The following is a 22,242-nucleotide window of genomic DNA, read 5'->3' on the forward strand; positions in this document are numbered from 1 at the left end:
CTGGTGTGGCTGCCATTCTTTTGGGGATGTTGTGAAAGTGATCAGAGAATGATTTCCAGTCAATAACATGTCAGTTGTCAGCTCCAATTATATGTCTTATATCAGCATGTTAAAGCCAATCTGATTTTTTTCCTCACTCCCCCTCACCCCTTTTGGTTCCTTGCCTATGTTGCTTGGAATTTAACTTGGGCTGACAGAAGAGGTTTTATTGATTTGCACAGGAGACAGAGAGAGAGAGGAGTGAAAGAGAGAGAGGCCAAGAAAACACGCAAGGAGATTTAGATTTAGCATTCTGGTTGATGCTAGGCGATCAAGATGGAGGTGGTCACAAGCAGTGCTCAGGGTAACAAATACTAGATAGCACTGCTGTATGTGTACAATTTATTATTCTGGATTTTGTGTCTCTTTTTCTTGTCTTTCAAGAAGGAACACAATGCTAACCCATTGGACAGCATATAAACATTTATTTCTGGGTCCTCTTTGTGGCTGGTATAGTTGTGTGAATATCTATCCTGTTTATCCTTGACCTGGGGTAATTACCACTGAATGTGCTGGGCGGGGGAGGGAGGGGGTGCTGTATGTTGCCCCATCCCCCACTCTGCTCAACCAAAGACAAAGATTACCTCTGCTTTGCATCTTCTTTACTAAACTGGCTCTGGGCAGTACACCTACTCCCGCTGAGTGTGACATTGACCCTGACCTCTTTTCACTTTGGCAAGCATCTTTCTAACATCTGACATGTGGAAGGTTTCTAAGCTGGGAAAGGCTGAACTAGAAATCACGATAAGACATAAGATTCAGCCCTATCATAAAAAGCTTGCTTCCCTGACAATGTTATCTAGATTACAATTGTTAAATTGCTTTGGTTACATAAATTATTTAGTGTGTTTCTACAGGACTTTTGTTAATAACATGGAGAGTATAATAACTGCATTGTAAAATGCAAGTCCCAACCAGGGAGAAATAGAGTATATCGGACAGTTCACTCTGAATAACACAGAGATGAGGGTTAACCCTGTAAGTGCCAGATTTTAATCTTCTGTGGTGGAAAGCTTCCCCAAATGTCTTCTACACTCTCTCCTCTCTCAAATTGAAGAATTTACATGTCCCTGCTCCACTTACCCCCATTCCGAACTTCTAGCCCTCAACCCTCCCTCCCCTGCAGCCTGAAATCCCTCATCCAACAAATTTTGGTCCACCGCTATTGGCAAGCAATTGTTCTTCCCCTTTCTTTAAAAAAGAAAATGAAATCTTTCAAGGCTGAAATATATAAAGGGCTCCAGTCTGGGGAGGTGGGAAACTGAGGGTCCCACCAGTGAGCAGATGGGTCTGTCTTCTCTTTCTAGGCAACCAGCCGTCCATCAGCCCCACGATGGCCATTGCAGCCTTGTCACTACCAACACCACTGCTCTTCTTCCTTCTGTTTCTTCAATTCTTGTTTTTTATCACTTCTCCCCTGCTTCTCACCCTGGCCTTCCCTGGACAGCATCAGTCAGGGAGGATGCTCCTTTCCCGCCCAGCCTTCTGCTTCTCTTCCCTGATACACCTGATGCTAAACCAACCTCATGGCATCCCTCTGGTCAGCCTTACTTCTCCTGAATGATGCCCTTTTCATATACTCAAGGGTTCCTTCCAACCTTAAAAGCCTATTGGAGGTGGGGGATAGTTTAGTTTGCAGGATTATTTCTGGCTCTGAACAACTGAAGGGGAACTGGAGGTTTTAGAAAACTGGAAAATGAGTAGTTGAGGGTTTACTCTGTTTATAAATGGATGATAACATTTTTTTAAAAAGAAATTACTGCTTCTTAAAATTCATGATCTGGGAATCAGAAAAGCATGTAAGATCTCTGCCCTTTTTAAAAAAATAATTCTTGTTTCAGATCAGAGAAAGTTAATTCCATAGTTCAGTTAAAAGATGCCTCTGCACAGTGAAGATCAAACTGATAATCCCCACTCGTCTCCTTCACACATTTTAAAATAAATGCAGGCTCCAGACAGGACACCCACCTTAGCAGATAATTATTTTCATGCAGCAGCAAAACATCAGGCTTCAAATACCTAATTGATTCAATGAATATTTATGAATCTTGGAGGAAGTTTAAATGGGCTCAAAATATCCTATTAACCACTTTTCTAATAGAAATGCCATCTTAATAAAAATGATCCATTATTACTCCTTATATTCCAAGCTAAAACTGACCCTGCCTGGGATCCTAAAATGACAGCTTTCTCATCTCAACTGACATAAAGCATTGAGTCTAATTCCTTACATGTAGTTAAGTCATCAACAACTATTTTCAGATTGGAAGTGAATTTCCATAATGTAATCTTTTGAGAAGCTGGTATATGATCACATTATTCAAATAGCATACTATATTTTAAACTGATGAATAAATCTACATTTTAGGTGGTTGAAAAGTAATAAAATTGAGCAAAGTAGAGTCAAGGAATTTCAGTGCTCTATACTTTCCCCCAAAGCTATAATATCTCTTTCTTATTATCGATGTAATACTTCATTGAATAGCTGGAGAAAGTACATCAGAGATCAGTTCCCATTTGAAATCAAGTGACAAAGACAACTAGTGAGAATTCTCATTGATTGGAATCACTGCCGGTACTTCAGAAAACCTTAAAGATGAAGAATTGACGATGAATATATGCAGATGTTCAACACAGGATATATGCCTTTTCCTTTGCCAAAATCTTTTTCTGCAGTTGATTCAATAAGTTTTCTGCGTGATGATTCTTGTCCTATACTACCCAAAGCCAATTCTAGACCTTCTTTTTAAGGCTATTCCTTTGAGACACAGACTTGTTGGGAGTTTTCACTGTTAGCTGAGTTCTTAAACTGCTTAGAGCTCATTTAGGGCTGGTATTTTGGTCTCTTCTCAGAGCTGAACTACAGTTCTACAGTTAAGTTGCAGCAGTAGTATTTTGTGATCTGGGCTGTTATTTCTTCTGGTAGGGATATTCCTTAGTTGACAGATTTGTTGCTGAATATTTACAGAGCTCGGGAAATATAAAGTTATTAAGTCAGCTCAATAAGTGACTTCAGTATGTAGTTGTCTTGGATTTTGCTTACAAGCCATATAGGTTGAGTTAAAGAAAAGTGGGGTGCTTTCAATCTCTGAATTAATTTTATTACCAATTTAAGAAAAGTCTAGAGTTCTAAATACATTGAACATTTCCCTAAGTCAGAAATCAAAGTAATAATACTGAGTCTGAAAGCACATTTCCATTATTTACTTTCATGCCTTATTGTGCTTAACTACGCTCTTTTGTTTTGAGGTATGGCTGAAAACATAGAGGCTTCAAATGAAGGAAAATCAATATTTATACCTTTGACCTACACTGAAATCATTAACTCATAGTTCTATTTAAAAATATGGAAACAGCAGGTTTAATTTAGCATTCTGAAGAATAATAAAATATTTCACAAAATCAAGAGCAGACCAGTCAAATAAGTTTTTCATTCACATACTATACCTAATGTCAGAGGGCCTCTCTCCCTCTTCCCCTCACATTCACCCAATCATGGCTTTTGTCTAAATGTCTTGCCTTAATCTATTTGTATTTTGCTGCTTAGCCTCCTCTTGGCCTCCATGACTTAGATCTATAACTACTCTTTTGGTGAGCAGTTATGCTGCCTGTGACTCATGTTTGACACCGCTTTAATCATTTAAAAATTGTTTACTAAGTGCCTACCTTGTGTCTGCAAGCACTGCTCTGGTATCTGGAGATATGGTGGTAAACAAAATAGAAACACCTCAATTATATCTTTGACTTCTGGTCTCAACTATGATCCTGACCTTTTAGTAGACCTGCAGACAGGTTAATGATCAGGATCTATCTACAATGGCACCAGTTTTTATTTTTATAAGCAAAGCATCCTTTTCAAATATAACCTAGTTTTTAATCTTGGTTTTATAATGAGCTACATAAGGCAAAAAGTGAAAGTTTTGCAGTCTGCTTATGAAGACTCTATTGACTGTGAAAATAATTTCCATATATAATAAAAGAACCCAAAGTGAAATCTGATACCCAGTTAATTGCTTTTGAGAGTCAGAGACCTGATTTCTTCTTGTTTTTTCAAAGCCTTTATAACCTAAGATTTTCAACGTTTTCTAATAAATATTTCTGAGTTTCCAGATCTATTACAAATAATTGCTCAGTGCAATTTATATATTTTTTCTTTAGATAATTCATCAGCTAATTATCTTTTTATTCCCAAGATTTGACAGGATTCATGTCACACATAATGAGTGCTAGGTAAATATAAAGTGAAAAGAAATTTCACACAGAACAAATTACTTAGAATTCTTTAAGAATCCTAATTCCTCAATACAGGGACTTTCTGTACACCATAAAGGAAAGATGGGAAAGGGCAGACTATTAAAATTATAACAGTCTCAGCAACTGCTTCTGAAGAGGACAGAATAGAAGAAAAAGCACCTGAATAGGTGTTAAGTAAAATCCTACTAATAAACTATATTAGTTAGTAGTGAGGCTATTTTCTGGAGCAAATATGCCTATAGAACAAACATGATAGAGGTTCATTCTTTGTGTATATAATGCATAAAATAAATGTTCCTGATTGATGGGGTTAAGGGAAGCTCGCTTTCTAGGAGTGATTTCTAAAAACCCAGGCTCCTTCCATCTTCTGGCTCTGCTATCTTCTTACTATGGTCTCCGAGATTCTACAATGAACCCATTAAAAGAGGATAATATGGATGAAGAAAGCAAATTCACATCTTCAACACCATGGTCTGGTAGCAGCATCCATTACTTTGCCTGGCATTCTGTTGGCAAGAACTAGTCGAATGGCTCACCTGGGTAGAAAAGAAGCTGGGAAATGTAGTCCCTGACTATAACTTCTTCCCAGTAAGTAGGGCTCTAGAAGAAGGTGCATAAATTTGATTAAAAGTTAGCCCTCTCTACCGCATAAAGATTTCCTACACCTTCTTTTAAATTCTTTATAAATGGATATCTACATTTATACATACACTATGTACACATATATTTCTTTATCTATCTATGTATATTTAATCTCTGAAACACACACACATGACTTTTAGATCTTTGAGAAACGCAAGGTTGTGCTACAACCAAGCCAACATACAGAAGTATCATTCTTTCCCAAGTCAGAATGTTGAGTTTTGTTTTGTTTTGTTTTTTAACTCTCACTGCAATTACATCCTACTTTAGAGCAATGGTTCTCAGACTTTTTGAAATAAGTACTGTACACACTCTGAACCAGGCACTACGGTAGATAATTTCAATATAAAATTGAGGCAAGGTTCTTATCAGCTCACGGGAGTAATCAGCCTAAGGGAAAGAAAGACATAAAAGCAGGTAATTATAATGTCAAGGATAAACAATGACAAAATTTGTGTAGATTTTAATGCTTAAAAGGGTCAATTATCTTTCTTGTTCTTAATGTCTTCCCAGAATTCTATCTGGATGGACAGATCATTTCCCCATGAAATTCTTTCTGAATATTGTGGAATAGCTTATGTGCCTGTTAAATTTAACTTGCTAATCTCCACTATATTAATAAGAATGGGGGTTGGGATAGGAAAGGTAGGGGGAAAGTTCTCCACCTTCTTAATTTATGTTCTGTTATTGCTGTTCTTCCTGTCATTCATAAGGCAGTTATTGCTACAGCCATGTAGTAACAGTAAAAGCTCTTTTTTATTGTTGTTCAAAGATGATTATAAGTGTATTATTTAAATGTCTGAAAGAATGAAAGGGTTTATTTAATAAGGAGGAGTATTGGACATAGGCAATAACAAATCTCATTTGGAGCCATATAAGCCCCAGAAGTTTTTTTTAAGGTCTTCATTGTAATACTTGCTGTGACCCAAGATAAATATTTGCTGAGTATTTATAAGATAAATGACTTGGTGCTGAATAGTGTTAGATTTATAATTTTACTTTATGCTGTTACCAAGCCAAAGAATTTTATAATTCTATTGATGAACAAAAAGAATATTTAAACGACAAGATGACACAAATATGTATATACACAAAATAACATGGAAATAGGGTTGGTTGGGTGCTATGGAATGGTTAGCAATGAATACACATTATGCTGTTTTCTTTGTGAACATTTCTCACCTCAGCCTTTGGAAGCTCAGACATGATAAATATTTTGACTAAATAATAACATCCTTTTGGTTACCAGCTGTGACCTCCAGAAAAATGGGAGAGGCAGATGGCAAGAAGCAGTGAAAAGGAAGTTTAAGACAGAAATGTTAGAATGTGAGTATCTTAAATTTTTTTCTACCATACTCAAGCTGTCTATAAGTCCCTAAGAACAGAGTTACTGGATAAAAATGGAGGATGTCCAGTTAGGTGTAAATTTTGGATAAATGATAAAAAAATTTCTTAGTGCAAGTATGTCTCAAATATAGCATGGGAATGCTTATATTAAAAATTATGCATTATTTATCTGGAATTTAAATTTAACTAGACAGTTTATACATTGATTGCTACCTCTAACAACCCTATGAAAAGTTCTAGTAAGGATCCTTCAAATGCCATCATAATACAAGTATATTATTACCTAAAAATCTCATTAAAAACAGATTTGGGAGTTCCCGTGGTGGCGCAGTGGTTCACGAATCCGACTAGGAACCATGAGGTTGTGGGTTCGGTCCCTGCCCTTGCTCAGTGGGTTAACGATCTGGCGTTGCCGTGAGCTGTGGTGTAGGTTGCAGACGCGGCTCGGATCCCGCATTGCTGTGGCTCTGGTGTAGGCCGGTGGCTACCGCTCCGATTGGACCCCTAGCCTGGGAATCTCCATATGCCATGGGAGCTGCCCAAGAAATAGCAAAAAGACCAAAGAAAAAAAACAAAACAAAACCAGATTTGATCATAAATAATGTTAGAAAAATATGTAGAGGCTTTCATTGGTGGTGCTGGATCAACAAGAGCTGTATCTTTTCATACACAGTATTAATTTCTGAGGAAAATAAGAGGACTTGAAGCTTCTTTCAGAAAAACTAAGAATGTTAAAGTCCATTCTTCAGTTTTAGCTTCCATTGTCCTCTTACTAGCTTTTGTTATGTGTGTCCTGATGGACAAATTAAGTATCAAGCTTAAAGAACTAATCAAGCCATTTTCTTATCTAGACATAGGAATTGATGAAATACATATCAACAATAATTATTAAAATAATAAATATCCTTATATTTGCAGAGTCTTAGAGTTTTAGAATCTTCTCAGAATCTGGAAAACACATCTGGTTTGCAAACTAACTTTGTGAAATACCTTTTTTATGTCAGGAAGATCTACATGAGATTTTTGATTTCGGGGAAATTGTGTGCATCCCTTCCTCAGCTACAGAAGTAGCAGGAAAGGAATATTGCTTTTCATTCTAGCTGTCAAACATGTACTTTATGTATGAGTTCATTATTATGCAAGATAGTACTGAATCACACTGGTGTGTAGGGGCTGCTAATGAGAAGTCATAAATCAAAGTCCTTAATGTAAAGCTCAAGCTACAACGTGCCATTCTCTGGAAATCTCACAAAGATGGCTACGTGTGTGTGCATATCTGTGCAGTGACTGCCTCTCAGCAAGTTAGCTGCTTCCTAGTGCCCAGTTTAAATATTCATCATATGACCCATCTTCTCTCCCCTTTGTGATGTCTTTGTTTCCCTTAAGTCTCATAGATCTTGGAGTTTTTGCATGGGTGCTGAGAAGGGGCAGGCAGTGAGCTGCCTGAGAATGAAACAGAATGAAGCTGGCTCCTTGTGCTGATTCTCCAAAACACTAGTTACAAGGAGGATGACAAGTGCCTAGAATGAGAGGTTGCTTTTTTGTTTGTTATTCACGTTTTCCTAGCTTCAGCAAGGAACAAAAAGACCCTCCTATTGTATACTCATCATAACTTGGCAGAGGCAGCACCGATGATAAATCTTTGATAGGAACCTCTTACTTCTCGTCACTGAATCTCTCCACTTTCAGGGGAAACCACTTGATTCCACCCAGGGATTCAAGCTAATGTTTCACACACTGGAAAGGCATCTAAAAGGAGCATGTGAATCAGAAAGCAGCTGGCCTGGCTGCAGTTTTTATCCTTGCTGACTGACTCAGGATTTGTGATCTGAATCCTGCTGGTCCAAACATTTTGGTTTGAATTCCTGATCTGTGCCTAGATTCCATGTTGTCTCTATGTGAAATTTCTGAAAAAACTGGTAAACAATGTAGCATTAAGATTCAGTTTTGGAGTTCCCGTTGTGGCACAACGGAAATGAATCCAACTAGGAACCATGAGATTTTGGGTTCAATCCCTGACCTTGCTCAGTGGGTTGGGGATCTGGCGCTGCCATGAGCTGTGGTGCAGGTCACAGACGTGGCTCAGATCTGGCAATGCTGTGGCTCTGGCGTAGGCTGGCAGCTGTAGCTCCGATTGGACCCCTATTGGGAAACTTCATATGCCATGGGTGCAGCCCTGAGAGAGACAAAAGACAAAAGACAAAAGACAAAAAAAAAAAAGACTCACTTCCATGCACAGCAAAGGAAACATAAACAAAAGAAAAAGACAACCTACAGAATGGGAGACAAAATTTGCAAATGATGCAACCAATAAGGGAGTAATTTCCAAAATATACAAATAGCTCATACAACTCAACAACAAAAAAAACAAACAACCCAATAGAAAAATGGGCAAAAGACCTAACTAGACATTTCTCCAAAGAGGAAATACAAATGGCAAATAGGCACATGAAAAAATGCTCAACAAGGCTAATTATCAGAAAAATGCAAATCAAAACTACAATGAGGTTGGAGTTCCCGTCATGGCGCAGTGGAAATGATTCCGACCAGGAACCATGAGGTTGCGGGTTCGATATCTGGTGGATACCGAAGGATCTGGTGTTGCTGTGTGCTGTGGTGTGGGTCACAGACATGGCTCGGATCCTGCAGTTGCTGTGGCTGTGGTGTAGGCTGGCAGCTGTAGCTCCAATTAGACTCCAAGCCTGGGAACCTCCATATGCTATAGGGGTGGACCTAAAAAGCAAACAAACAAACAAACAAACAAAACTAAATAAGGTAATGTCTTATACCAATCAGAACGGCCATCATTAAAAAATCTACAAATAACAAATGTTGGAGAGGGTGTGGAGAAAAGGGAATCCTTCTACACTGTTGGTGGGAATGGAAATTGGTGCAGCTATCATAGAGAACAGTATGGACGATCCTCAGAAAACTGAGGATAGAGTTACCATATGATCTAGCAATCCCACCCCTGGGCATATATACAGACAAAACCATATTTCAAAAATATACATGCATGCCTGTATTCATAGCAGCAATATCCACAATAGCCACTATGTGAAAACAACCTAAATGTCCAATGATAGATGATTCAATAAAGAAGACATGGTTGATATATGCACAATGAAATACAACTTAGCCATAAAAGAGTATAATGATGCCATTTGTAGCAACATAGATACAATTAGAGATTATCATACTAAGTAAAGTAAGTCAGAAAAAGACAAATATATGATATCATTTATATGTAGAATCCAAAATATTACACAATTGAACCTATATATGAAACAGAAATAGACTCACAGACAAGAAGAACAGATTTGTGGTTGCCAAGAGTGAGGGGGCTGGGGAAGGGATGGAGTGTGAGGTTGGGGTTACCAGATGTAAGCTTTTACACATGGAGGGGATATACAACAAGGTCCTACTATACAGCACAGAGAACTATATTCAATGTCCTATGATTAACCATAATATAAAAGAATATATTAACAAGTGTAAATATATGTATAACTGAATCACTTGGCTATACAGCAGATATTAACATAGTATTGTAAAGCAACTAATTTCAATTAAAAAAAATTTAGTTCCAAGTAGAAATACATAAGATAGAGTTGTAAGTTTTAATAGATTAGTTGTAGGAGTAGGCACATTAAAAAAAATACTGCAAAATCCAAATATACAGTAAGTTAATAAGCTTTTATATATGATATATTTATGTATTTCTCCAGAATGTTATTATTAATACATGAGTCCAGTTCTAATAACATGTAATTTAAAATTTCCTTGGGGAAAACCGCTCTTTTTTCCATATAGCTACACTTTATATTGGGGAAACTTTAAAAATATTTTGATGCTGGGGTCACAATTGAAGAGATTCTGACTGATTAATACAGAGGACAACACAGTGGGCCCTCTGTATAATCAGTTCCATATCCTCATGTTTAGCCAACCACAGATTGAGAATATTGAAAAGAAGAATTTCCAGAAAGTTTCAAAAAACAAAAATTGTATTTTCCACATGGTAAATAGTATTTCCACAGCATTTACATTGTATTGTTATTGTAAGTAATCTAGAGGTGATTTAAAGATACCTACAGCAAGTACTAACAGACATAAAAGGAGAAATCAATGGTAATACAATCACAGTAGGAGACTTTAACACCCCACTCACAACAATGGACAGATCCTCTAGCCAGAAAATTGATAAGGCAACAGAGATTCTAAATGTCACAATAGAAAAGTTAGACCTAATCAACATTTTCAGGACATTACCTCCAAAAAAATCGGAATATACATTCTTCTCAAGTGCACATGGAACATTCTCAAGAATTGATCACATACTAGGGCACAAGCTAACCTCAACAAATTTAAGAATATAGAAATTATTTCAAGTATCTTCTCTGACCACAATGGCATGAAACTAGAAATCAACCACAGGAAAAGAAATGAGAAAAAACTGACTACATGGAGACTAAACAACATGCTACTAAGAAACCAATGGTCAATAAGGAAATCAAGAAGGAAATTAAAAAATACCTCAAGACAAATGATAACGAAGACATATCCAATCAAAATCTATGGGATGGCACAAAAGCAGTGCTCAGAAGAAAATTCATAGCAATACAGGCCTTCTTCAAAAAAGAAGAAAAATCTCAAATCGAAAACTTAACCCAACACCTAAATGAATTAGAAAAAGAAGAACAAACAAAACCTAAAGTCAGCAGAAGGAAATAAATCATAAAGATCAGAGAGGAAGTCAATAAAATAGAGATTCCAAAAACAATAGAAGAAATCAATAAAACCAAGAGCTGGTTCTTTGAAAAGGTAAACAAAATTGACAAACCTCTGGCTAGACTTACCAGGAAGAGGAGAGAAAAAACCCGAATAAAATAAGAAATGAAAAGAGAGAAGTCAAAATAGATACTACAGAAATACAAAAAAAAAAAAAATGTGAGAGAATACTATGAACAACTGTATGCCAACACATTTGATAACCTAGAAGAAATGGACAACTTTCTAGAGACTTACAGCCTGCCAAAACTGAATCAAGAAGAAACAGATCAACTGAACAGACCAATCACTAGAAATGAAATTGAATATGTAACAAAAACACTCCCTACAAATAAAAGTCCAGGACCAGATGGCTTCACAGGTGAATTCTACCAAACATACAAAGAGGAACTTATACCCATCCTCCTTAAACTTTTTCAAAAGGTTGAAGAAGGAACACTCCTAAAGACATTCTATGATGCCACCATCACCCTAATTCCAAAACCAAAGATGCCACCAAAAAAGAAAACTATAGGCCAATATCTTTGATGAATATAGATGCAAAAATTCTCAACAAAATTTTATCCATCTGAATCAAACAACATATGAAAAAGATCATACACTACGACCAGATGGGCGTCATCCCAGGTGCATAAGGATGGTTCAACATACACAAATCAGTCAACACCACATTAACAAAAGAAAAGTCAAAAACAATATGATCATCTCAATAGATCCAGAAAAAGTATTTGACAAAGTCCAACATCACTTCATGATAAAAACTCTTACAATAGTGGGTATAGAGGGAACATTCCTTAACATAATTAAAGCCATTTATGACAAACCCACAGCAAATATAATACTCAATGGAGAAAAGTTGAAAGCCTTCCCACCAAAATCTGGAACAGGACAGGATGCCTACCCTCACCACTGTTATTCAGCTTAGTATTGGAAGTCCTAGCCACAGCAATCAGACAAATAAAAGAAATTAAAGGCATCCAAATAGGAAGAGAAAAGGTAAAACTGCTACTGTATGCAGATGACATGATACTATACATAGAAAACCCTAAGGACTCAACCTAAAAACTATTTGAACTGATCAACAAATTCAGCAAAGTAGCAGGATATAAGATTAACATTCAGAAATCAGTCGCATTTCTGTTTACTAACAATGAAATATTAGAAAAGGAATACAGAAATACAATACTTTTTGAAATTGCCCCTCAAAAGATCAGATACCTAGGAATATACCTGAACAAGGAGGTAAAGGACTTATATGCCAAGAACTATAAAACATTAATCAAGGAAATTAAAGAAGATGTAAAGAAATGGAAAGATATTCCATGCTCCTGGGTTGGAAAAATTAATATCCTACAAATGGCCATACTACCCAAAGCAATCTACAGATTCAATGCAATCCCTATCAAATTACCCATGACATTTTTTGCAGAACTAGAACAAACAATCCAAAAATCTATGTGGAACCACAAAAGACTCAGAATTGCCAAAGTAACTCTGAAGAACAAAAACCAAGCAGAAGGCATAACTCTCTCAGACTTCTGGCAATATTACAAAGCCACAGTCATCAGGACAGTGTGGTACTGGTACCAAAACAGACAGACAGACCAATGGAACAGAATAGAGAACACAGAAATGAACCCAGACACCTGTGGTCAATTAATCTTTGACAAATGAGGCAAGAACATAAAATGGAAAAAAGAAAGTCTATTCAACAAGCATTTCTGGGAAGTCTGGACAGCTACATGCAAATCAATGAAACTAGAACACACCCTCACACCATGCACAAAAATAAACTCAAAATGGCTGAAAGACTTAAATATAAGACAAGACACCATCAAAGTCCTGGAAGAGAACATTGGCAAAACATTCTCTGATATCAACCTTATGAATATTTTCTCAGGTCAGCCTCCTAAAGCAACAGAAATAAGAGCAAAAATAAACCAATGGGACCTAATCAAACTGAAAAGCTTTTGCACAGCAAAAGAAACCCAAAAGAAAGCAAAAAGACAACTTAGAGAATGGGAGAAAATAGTTTCAAGTGATGCAACTACAAGGGCTTAATCTTTAGAATATACAAGCAACTTATATAACTCAACAGTAAAAAAGCCAACAACTCAATTGAAAAAATGGGCAAAAGACCTGAATAGACATTTCTCCAAGGAAAATATACAGATGGACAACAAGCACATGAAAAAAATGCTCAACATCCCTGATTATTAGAGAAATGCAAATCAAAACTACTATGAGATACCACCTCACGCCAGTCAGAATGGCCATCATTAATAAGTCCACAAATAACAAATGCTAGAGGGGGTGTGGAAAAAAGGGAACCCTCCTGAACTCTTGGTGGGAATGTAAGCTGGTACAACCACTATGGAGATCAGTATGGAGATACCTTAGAAATCTATACATAGAACTACCATATGACCCAGCAGTCCCACTCTTGGGCATATATCTGGACAAAATTTTCCTTAAAAAAGTCACATGCACCTGCATGTTCACTGCAGACTTATTCACAATAGCCAAGACATGGAAACAACTCAAACGTCCATCAACAGACGATTGGGTTAGGAAGATGCAGTAATATATACACAATGGACTACTACTCAGCCATAAAAAAGAACTAAATAATGCCATTTGCAGCAACATGGATGGAACTAGAGACTCTCATCCTGAGTGAAGTAAGTCAGAAAGAGAAAGACAAATACCATATGATATCACTTATATCTGGAATCTAATATATGGCACAAAGGAACCTTTCCACAGAAAAGAAAATCACAGACTTGGAGAATAGACTTGTGGTTGCCAAGGGGGAGGGGGAGGGAGTGGGATGGATTTGGAACTTGGGGTTAATGGATGCAAACTATTGCCTTTGGAATGGATTAGCAATGAGATCCTGCTGTGTAGCACTGGGAACTATGTCTAGTCACTTATGATGGAACATGATAATGTGCGAAAAATAGAATGTGTACATGTATGTGTAACTGAGTCACCATGCTGTACAGTAGAAAAAAATTTTATTAGGGAAATAACTATTAAAAATAATAGTAATAAAATATAAGTGATAAAGAAATTTAAAAAATGCATACGGAAGGATGTGCATAGGTCATATGCAAATATAATACCATTTTACATAAAGGACTTGAGCACCCATGAGTTTTGGTATCCAAGGAGGTTCTGGCACCAATTGCCCTTGGATACTGAGGGACAACTGTAGGACTTCAAATTGTGTTCAAATGGATTCTAATGTGGAATCTGGATTGAGACTTACTGTCTGATACAGATCTAAGGGTGAGATAAAGTCTTTTAGTGTCTACAACGTGCCAGGTGAATTAGATTTTCTCCTCTAATACACACAATCACCTTGTAAATGGTGAATTCTTTCTCATTTAAAGATAGTCAAGTAAAGGTGAGAAAGGTCGAATACTGTCAAGTTTCCAAGGTTCCACAGTCTTTGGTTGGTTGGATTTGTCTAACTTTGAGGCAAAGGACTTCAATTAATGGTCTGTAAAGGCTTCATAGCTCCCCTCACCAGCCTCAGAATTCTCAGCTTGTTGCCTCTTGCCCTTTTCAAAATGTAGCTTTAACCAATAATTCTGCTCCCTTCTTTCTGCCTTTCTCATTCCTGCCCAGATTCTTATCTCTGTTGGTTTTAAATTGATGGATTTTTTTTTTAAGGCAACTTTTCCTCTCACAGCTTAAGGAAATTTCTCCTAAAAGAAGCTGTTTTATCCAGCTATACAAATTAAGTCATCTGTGCTACTTTTCATTTTGTATCATAAGGTCATAGGATATAAAAATTCTAGCAACTCAGAAAATACTCATCTCCAGAATATAAACTACGAAGGATTAGATTTACATAAATTACCATATTAATATTTAAAGCTCAGAGTTTATCAAAAAAGAATGACAAGGGAATAATTTCAGTTGTAGCAGAGCATCCAATTTTTCAAAATTGCTTAAATATTTGATATGAAATTAGGAAGTGCTGGGTCAGTGGGGTTACAGGCAGTTGTTACTATACTTAATTCTTTGAATACCAGGTAGCAAATCTAATGAAAATATCATGTTTAAGATCAAGTTCATTAGAGGTCAGAGAATGCATGAATTTGGAGGAAGGGATTTGATTAAAAGTGGGGTTAAGGATAGTAGAGGAGGCAAAAATATTTGTTGTTCTACTATTTGCTCATAAAAAAGAATGTTTTGACACTCTGACATGGGCATTTTGATGAAGACTATCAAAATGACCCTGTCATACTGGCTTTATCACCATGTTTCACTTCAGTGGTGAGGAAACTGATATAACAAAACTTGGGGAGTCAATGAGGGTGAGAGTAGGAAGGTATGATAAGGGGAACATGAATAGTGGGAGGGCCAGAGAAGTCCAAATGGTGTTGCTGAGGCTGGTGTGCACCCCTTTTGTCAGCCTTGCAGGGCTCCTTGATGGGCTTGTTTAGGATAGTTTTCTATAAAGTAGTCTTTCACAAGGGTGTTAGAAGACAATGTTAGAAGCTCTATACTTAATCCAATCTTTTTTAGCATCCAGTTTGTTGTCTGTTTTGTAATGTGCATTATAGACTGGCACAATGGTATGTTCTTATTATTTATGAATACATAAATAGGTTTTGTGCAATAAAAGAATTTGGCTAGCTTCTGTCCCCAGTTCCTGGAAGGCAAACTCTAAGCCCTTGTATTTCCCAAGTTACTGGAGTATCTTTGTTATGCATGTTGGGCCCCTTAGAGCAAACCTCATGGTTAATGCTAGTGAGATGACTCAGGATGAGGGAGTGGCCTTGCTAAAAAGGCCAACTCTGTGATTAGATGGTTGGCACTTTAAGTCACATAATATCAGGTCATCCTCTGAGGAAAAGAAGTGGATGGAAATTGAGTTCAGCTGTATGGGCAATGATTCAACTAATCATGCCAATATAATGAAACCCCAATAAAAGCTTTGCATACTAGAGCCTGGGTGAATTTCTGTGGTTGGCAATGCCCTGCATATAACCTCTTATCAATGTGCCTGGAGGGTGATGTGTCTCTAAGGACAACAGAAGTTTGCATTTGGAACCCTCTCAGCTCTTGCTCTATGCATCTCTCTCTTTAGCTAGTTCTGATTTGTACCCTTTTATTGTAAGTGTAACACTTTCCTGACTTCTGTAAGTCATTCTAGTGAATTATCACATCAAAAGTAGTCATAGGGGACCCCAAATTTCTAGCCAGATGGTCAGAAGTAAGAGTAGCCCTGAAGATGCCAAAATGATAATGTAGTGGAAAATTGTGCCCTTAAACTTGGCTAACTCTGGATAGACATATATTGGGATTACTAGTCAAGAAGTTTTAATGGATATGAGTAATTTGGTTCAAAAAAATTTTGGAGGAGTTCCCGTCATGGCTCAGTGAAAACAAATCTGACTAGCATCCATGAGGACGCAGGTTCGATACCTGGCCTCGCTCAGTGGGTTAAGGATCCTGCGTTGTTGTGAGCTGTGGTGCAGGTCACAGATGTGGCTTGGATCTGGCATTGCTGTGGCTATAGCTCTGATTTGACCCCAATCCTGGGAACCTCCATATCCCATGGACATGGCCCTAAAAAGACAACAAACAAATTTGGAAACCACTTAGGAAACCACTCAGGCCTTGTGACATCTTTTCCCTCATCTGCCATCTACTAGCTGTTGCTTTCAGTGTGCTATGGAAAGGAAAACTTTAAAAAAAATTTCATTTGATATATACACATTACTTGGGTCACAGGATACAATAGATTTTAAATGAGAGCTTTTCTAAAGGTTATTCTGTAAGTAAAGAACATGAGATTGAGGGCATGGGGACTGTGACTTGGTTGGGCTGCTTCTAAGTTCTTTTTCTTACACAGTGATTCTTGCTCTTGCTTTGGAAATTGTTGGTACAGAAAGGGAAAGGTACATGACCATGCTTAATACGGACTCCGTCTAAATTGAAGGGAATCAGACCATGATCTATCTTCTCTGGTGACAAAACATAATCCTCTGATGATGAATGTGCTCTAATTTTCTCTTTAGAATAGTTTCTTTTAATGTCTATTAGTTTTTAAGGATTGGGTGCATAAGGGGGTTCATTTACAACTGATAATGAGGATAATTATCTCAATAAACTGAATTGCAGGCATCAATGACCAGCCCACACCTCCACCATTTATGAATAAATGGGGCTCCATAACCCTTCAGCTAGGGTAAGGAGCCCCACACATTGGGCAAAGAATGTCATACATTTAGAAACAGGTAAGATTAAACTGGGGTTGTATCCACTCAGAAGATCTGGCCTTACTACTCATTTCACAGTGCAGTGGCTGAGTGCACACTATTGGCTGATTGGGAAATTAGAAAATGAACACCAACAGTATGTATCATAAAGTACTAAACATATTCACTGAGGTTGGAAACCAGACTTGATGGAGAGCACATTCATCACAGACCTGAAAATACTGGTAAAGCTTAAGTAAGCCATGAGAATAAATATTCATTTTTAAAACTAAAATGGTTTTCTAAATAGGATCATCAACAAGCCCACAGATTTTCTTTTTCAATTAACAATATTACCCAGAAACTAAGATGAACATCTAGAACTAGAAAATGAACTCTTATCACCATCTCCTCTCTGAGGAGTTGTGAGACAGGTACAATTAGTGTCCTTTAAGACAAATCTACCCCTCAAAGACAGGCAATTAATTCCAAAGGAAAGAAGGTATAATAAAATAGATAGAAACCAAGGAAATCCTGTTAGAAAATAATGGCATTTGCGATAAATATTGTGACACAAAAACTTCACATGAGCTGCCAAGGAGTCTATTTTCAGAGTGCAAGTGAAGCAGAACAAATAGCAATCATATTTATGTAATATCTTTTATCCAAGAGACCAAACCTTTTATTTAATCTTTATATTCCCTGTGTATCCTGCCCGAGGTAAGGCTGCAGAATTTAGCTTCTAGCCTTCAATTTAATGCCAATATTTATGGAATAATCTTTACCACTCCAGGTACAGGTGAAATTAGGAGACAAAACACAAAGTCAGACAGGACAGACATTCTCTTAGCTCCTTCTCTGTACATAATTAGCTCACTAACTGCTAATATATGCTCCATGCTTCAGTCTTCAAGCCTTTTGTTATTTCCAGGATCACAAACAAACAACCAACAACAAAAAAAACAACAGAGAGATTCTCTGTCACCAGACTATAAGCCCAGATTTGTCCTCTTTGGTCTGGGCAGATGTTGAGAATAAACTTAAATGTTTAGGACATCTTTAATTCAAGGATTCACATTTTTTAATGTGTCTACATTCTCCACACAGCTTATTTAAGGCCAGAACCAAGACCAGAAAATGAAAGACTAAGTGGAAAAAACAAAGAAATTAAAAAGAAAGGAACTCCCATCGTGGCGCAGTGGTTAACGAACCCGACTAGGAATCATGATGTTGCGGGTTCGATCCCTGGCCTTGCTCAGTAGGTTAAAGATCCGGCGTTGCCGTGAGCTGTGGTGTAGGTTGCAGACGCGGCTCGGATCCTGCGTTGCTGTGGCTCTGGCGTAGGCTGGCAGCTACAGCTCCGATTCGACCCCTAGCCTGGGAACCTCCATATGCTGTGGGAGCGGCCCAAGAAATGGCAAAAAGACAAAAAATAAAAATAAAAAATAAATAAATAAATAAACAAAAAAATAAAAGAAAAAATCCAAAGGCAGAAAGTTGGCTGATTGAACTTTGAGGCCACAGAAATGACCGAATGTTTCTCACGGGGTTAGATGACATTTCTGGCTCTTTTTTTTTTTTTTTTTTATAATTTTTTTTATTTTCCCACTGTACAGCAAGGGGGTCAGGTTATCCTTACATGTATACATTACAATTACATATTTCCCCCACCCTTTCTTCTGTTGCAACATGAGTATCTAGACAAAGTTCTCAATGCTATTCAGCAGGATCTCCTTGTAAATCTATTCTAAGTTGTGTCTGATAAGCCCAAGCTCCCGATCCCTCCCACTCCCTCCCCCTTCCCCTCCCATCAGGCAGCCACAAGTCTCTTCTCCAAGTCCATGATTTTCTTTTCTGAGGAGATGTTCATTTGTGCTGGATATTAGATTCCAGTTATGAGTGATATCATATGGTATTTGTCTTTGTCTTTCTGGCTCATTTCACTCAGTATGAGATTCTCTAGTTCCATGCATGTTGCTGCAAATGGCATTGCAGCAACATGGATTTCTGGCTCTTTTTAGGTGCCCCCAAATATATGCTATACATTTATTATACTAACCCATTCTTCAAATATATTCTTCCCTTCAAAAATTAAATAAAAAGATGACATGGAAAACAAACTTATGGGTAACAAAGGGAAAGGGCGGGTGGGGGTTAGAAGGTTTAGATTAAATATGCATACTACTATATATAAAATAAACAACAAGGATGTATTGTATAGAACAGGGAACTATATTCAATATTTTGTAATAACCCATAAAGGAGGAAAGAATCTGAAAAATAATTTATATATTTATATAGGCTTATATGTATATATAAATGAATCACTTTGTTGTACACCTGAAACTAACTTGACATTGTAAATCAACTAGACTTCAATTAAAAAGACCAAAATAAAATAAAATAGAATCTTTCTTTTTTTGTCTTTTTAAGGCTGCACTTACTGCATATGGAAGTTTCCAGGCTAGGGGTCGAATCAGAGTGGTAGCTGCCAGCCTACACCACAGCCACAGCAATGTGGGATCTGAGCAATGTCTGTGACCTATACCTCAGCTCATGGCAACACCAGATCCTTAACTGATTGAATAGGGCCAGAGACCGAACATGTGTTGTCATGTATACTAGTTGGGTTCATTGCCATTGAGTCACGATGGGAACTCCTAAAATAGAATTTTAAAAGACCATTTTAGGGCTGGAACGTGTTACAGGAACTAACCAGGTAACTCAGTCACTTTTCCCAACATGGAAGATGAAACACGTTAGATTTCTCTTTATCACCTCCATTTATATATAATTTCCATCTTACTGAAAAGTTGGAAAATCTTATTATATTGACAAAATTCTGTAAAATAGGCAGTACCTATTTATGAGATTTGGATTGAGAAAACTGATTTTTTTTTCATCATAATGGCCCCTAGTCACCAATTTTTTGTAGAACACAATAATTGGTATGTGCCTAGGACTGTGCTAGACTGTGAGGACACAAAATGAACAAGGTCTAGACCTGTTCAACCCTACATTCATTTATTCAACAAATATCTATTGAATATCTACTACATACCAAGGACTATTCTAGGCACACAGATATAATACTGCATAAATGGGACAGAGATTTGCTATTCCATGAAGCTTACATTCTTTCAGGAGACAGACATGATAAATAAGTAAATTAGAAAATATATTAGAGGGTGCTAAATACTATGGAAGCAACACAAAGTCGAGAAAGGAGCTAGGGAGTGCTGAAGAGGACTGCAATATAACACAAGTTCGGGGAGCAGGTTTTGCTGAGAAGGTAACATTACAGTGAAGGGAAGGAGGTGAAGGAAGAACAATAAGGATATCTGGGAAGAGACTTTCAGAATGCATGAACAGCAGGAGAAAATGCCCTGAGGTAGAAGCATGTCTGGTATGCTCTAGGAATGGCAAAGAGACTGGTGTGACTAGACCAGGCAGCCAGAGAGGAAGAGTAGAAGGTGAGGCTAGAGAGACAACGGGTAAGATGAGCAGTCTTGCAGGCTCTTGTAAGGGTTTTGGCTTTAATCCAGGAGAGGTGGATGCTATGAATATTTGGAACAGAGGAGTGACATGATCTGATTTACAGTTTGAAAAGCTCACTCCATCTGCTGTGTTGGGAAGATTCTGAGGGCTGTCACAGTGCTTGAAGCAGGGAGACCAGTTGGGCTATCGTAGTAAACCACATAAGAGATGATGGTGACATGACTAGGGTGGTAGCAGCATGCAATGGCTTGAGTTGCAACCCCTCCTCAAAAATGTCAAAGTTCTACTCCTTAGCAACTGTGAATGCGTCTATTTGAAAATAAGGTTTTGCAGGTGATCAGATTAAAATGAGGTTATTAGGGTGGGCCCTGATCCAACAGGACAGTGTCCTTATAAGAAGGAGAAATGTGGACACCGGGCACCAAGAAAAACACATACAAAAGGGAGAGAAACACGCATAATGTTGTCTACAGGCTAAGGCATGCCTGGGGCTACAGAAAGGAGAGAGACGTGGCACAAATTCTCTTTCACATCCCCCAGAAGTGGCCAACCCCACTGACACTTTGATCTGAGACTGGCCCCAGAACTGTGAGACAACAAATTTCTGTTATTTAAGCATCCAGTCTGTGGTACTTTGTTGCAGCAGTCCTAGCAAATTAATACACAGTGGAAATAGCGGTAGGATTTTGAATATGCAATTGGTTCTCATTATTCATGGATTCCATATTTGTGAATTTGCTCAAGTTATCTGTAATCTCAAAATAAATACCACTGTCACTTTTGCAGACTTGAGCAAAGTGGTGAAAAATCTGGCCTGAAAAACCTACTCCCAGGCTGAGTTGAACAGGGCTATACTCTGCCTTCTTGTTTCAGCTGTTACCCTGTAAATAAGTGCCCTTTCACAATATGTTTAGAGCCGTACTCTTCACAAAGCTGAAGTGCTGCCTCGTGTTGCAAAGTGCAAGAAGGCTGTGATGTGCCTTATGGAGGAGATACTTGTGTTGGATAAGCTTCATGTGGACATAAGTTAAACTGCTGTTGGCCATAAGTTCAATGTTAGGAATCTATAAAATATGCTGAGTAAGGTGTCTTAAAGCAGAAGTGCACCTTAACATAAGGTATGTATTGATTGGATGGCAAAAATGTTATGATCAGAAGCCCTCGGGAATCTAACCCCATACCTCCTCTATGGGGCAATGATTCTGTACTAACTAATTTAACATTCTTGATGACTTCATAAAGCCTAACTATCTCGAATAAAAGAAGAGTCTGTATTTTGAAATTAGAGCCATGATATAACTTTTCTTAAAGGACTGGATATGAGGTCTGAGAAAGTGAGAAGTTACGATTAATCCCAACATTTTTTGACTGATTAAATGGAAAAATGGAGACAAAAAAGACAATGGAAGGAACAGGATATTTTTTGTTCTTGTTTTAGTTTTGGTGGGGTTTT

The sequence above is a fragment of the Phacochoerus africanus genome, chromosome 1 (assembly GCF_016906955.1).
Source record: "Phacochoerus africanus isolate WHEZ1 chromosome 1, ROS_Pafr_v1, whole genome shotgun sequence".
Lineage (NCBI taxonomy): Eukaryota > Metazoa > Chordata > Mammalia > Artiodactyla > Suidae > Phacochoerus > Phacochoerus africanus.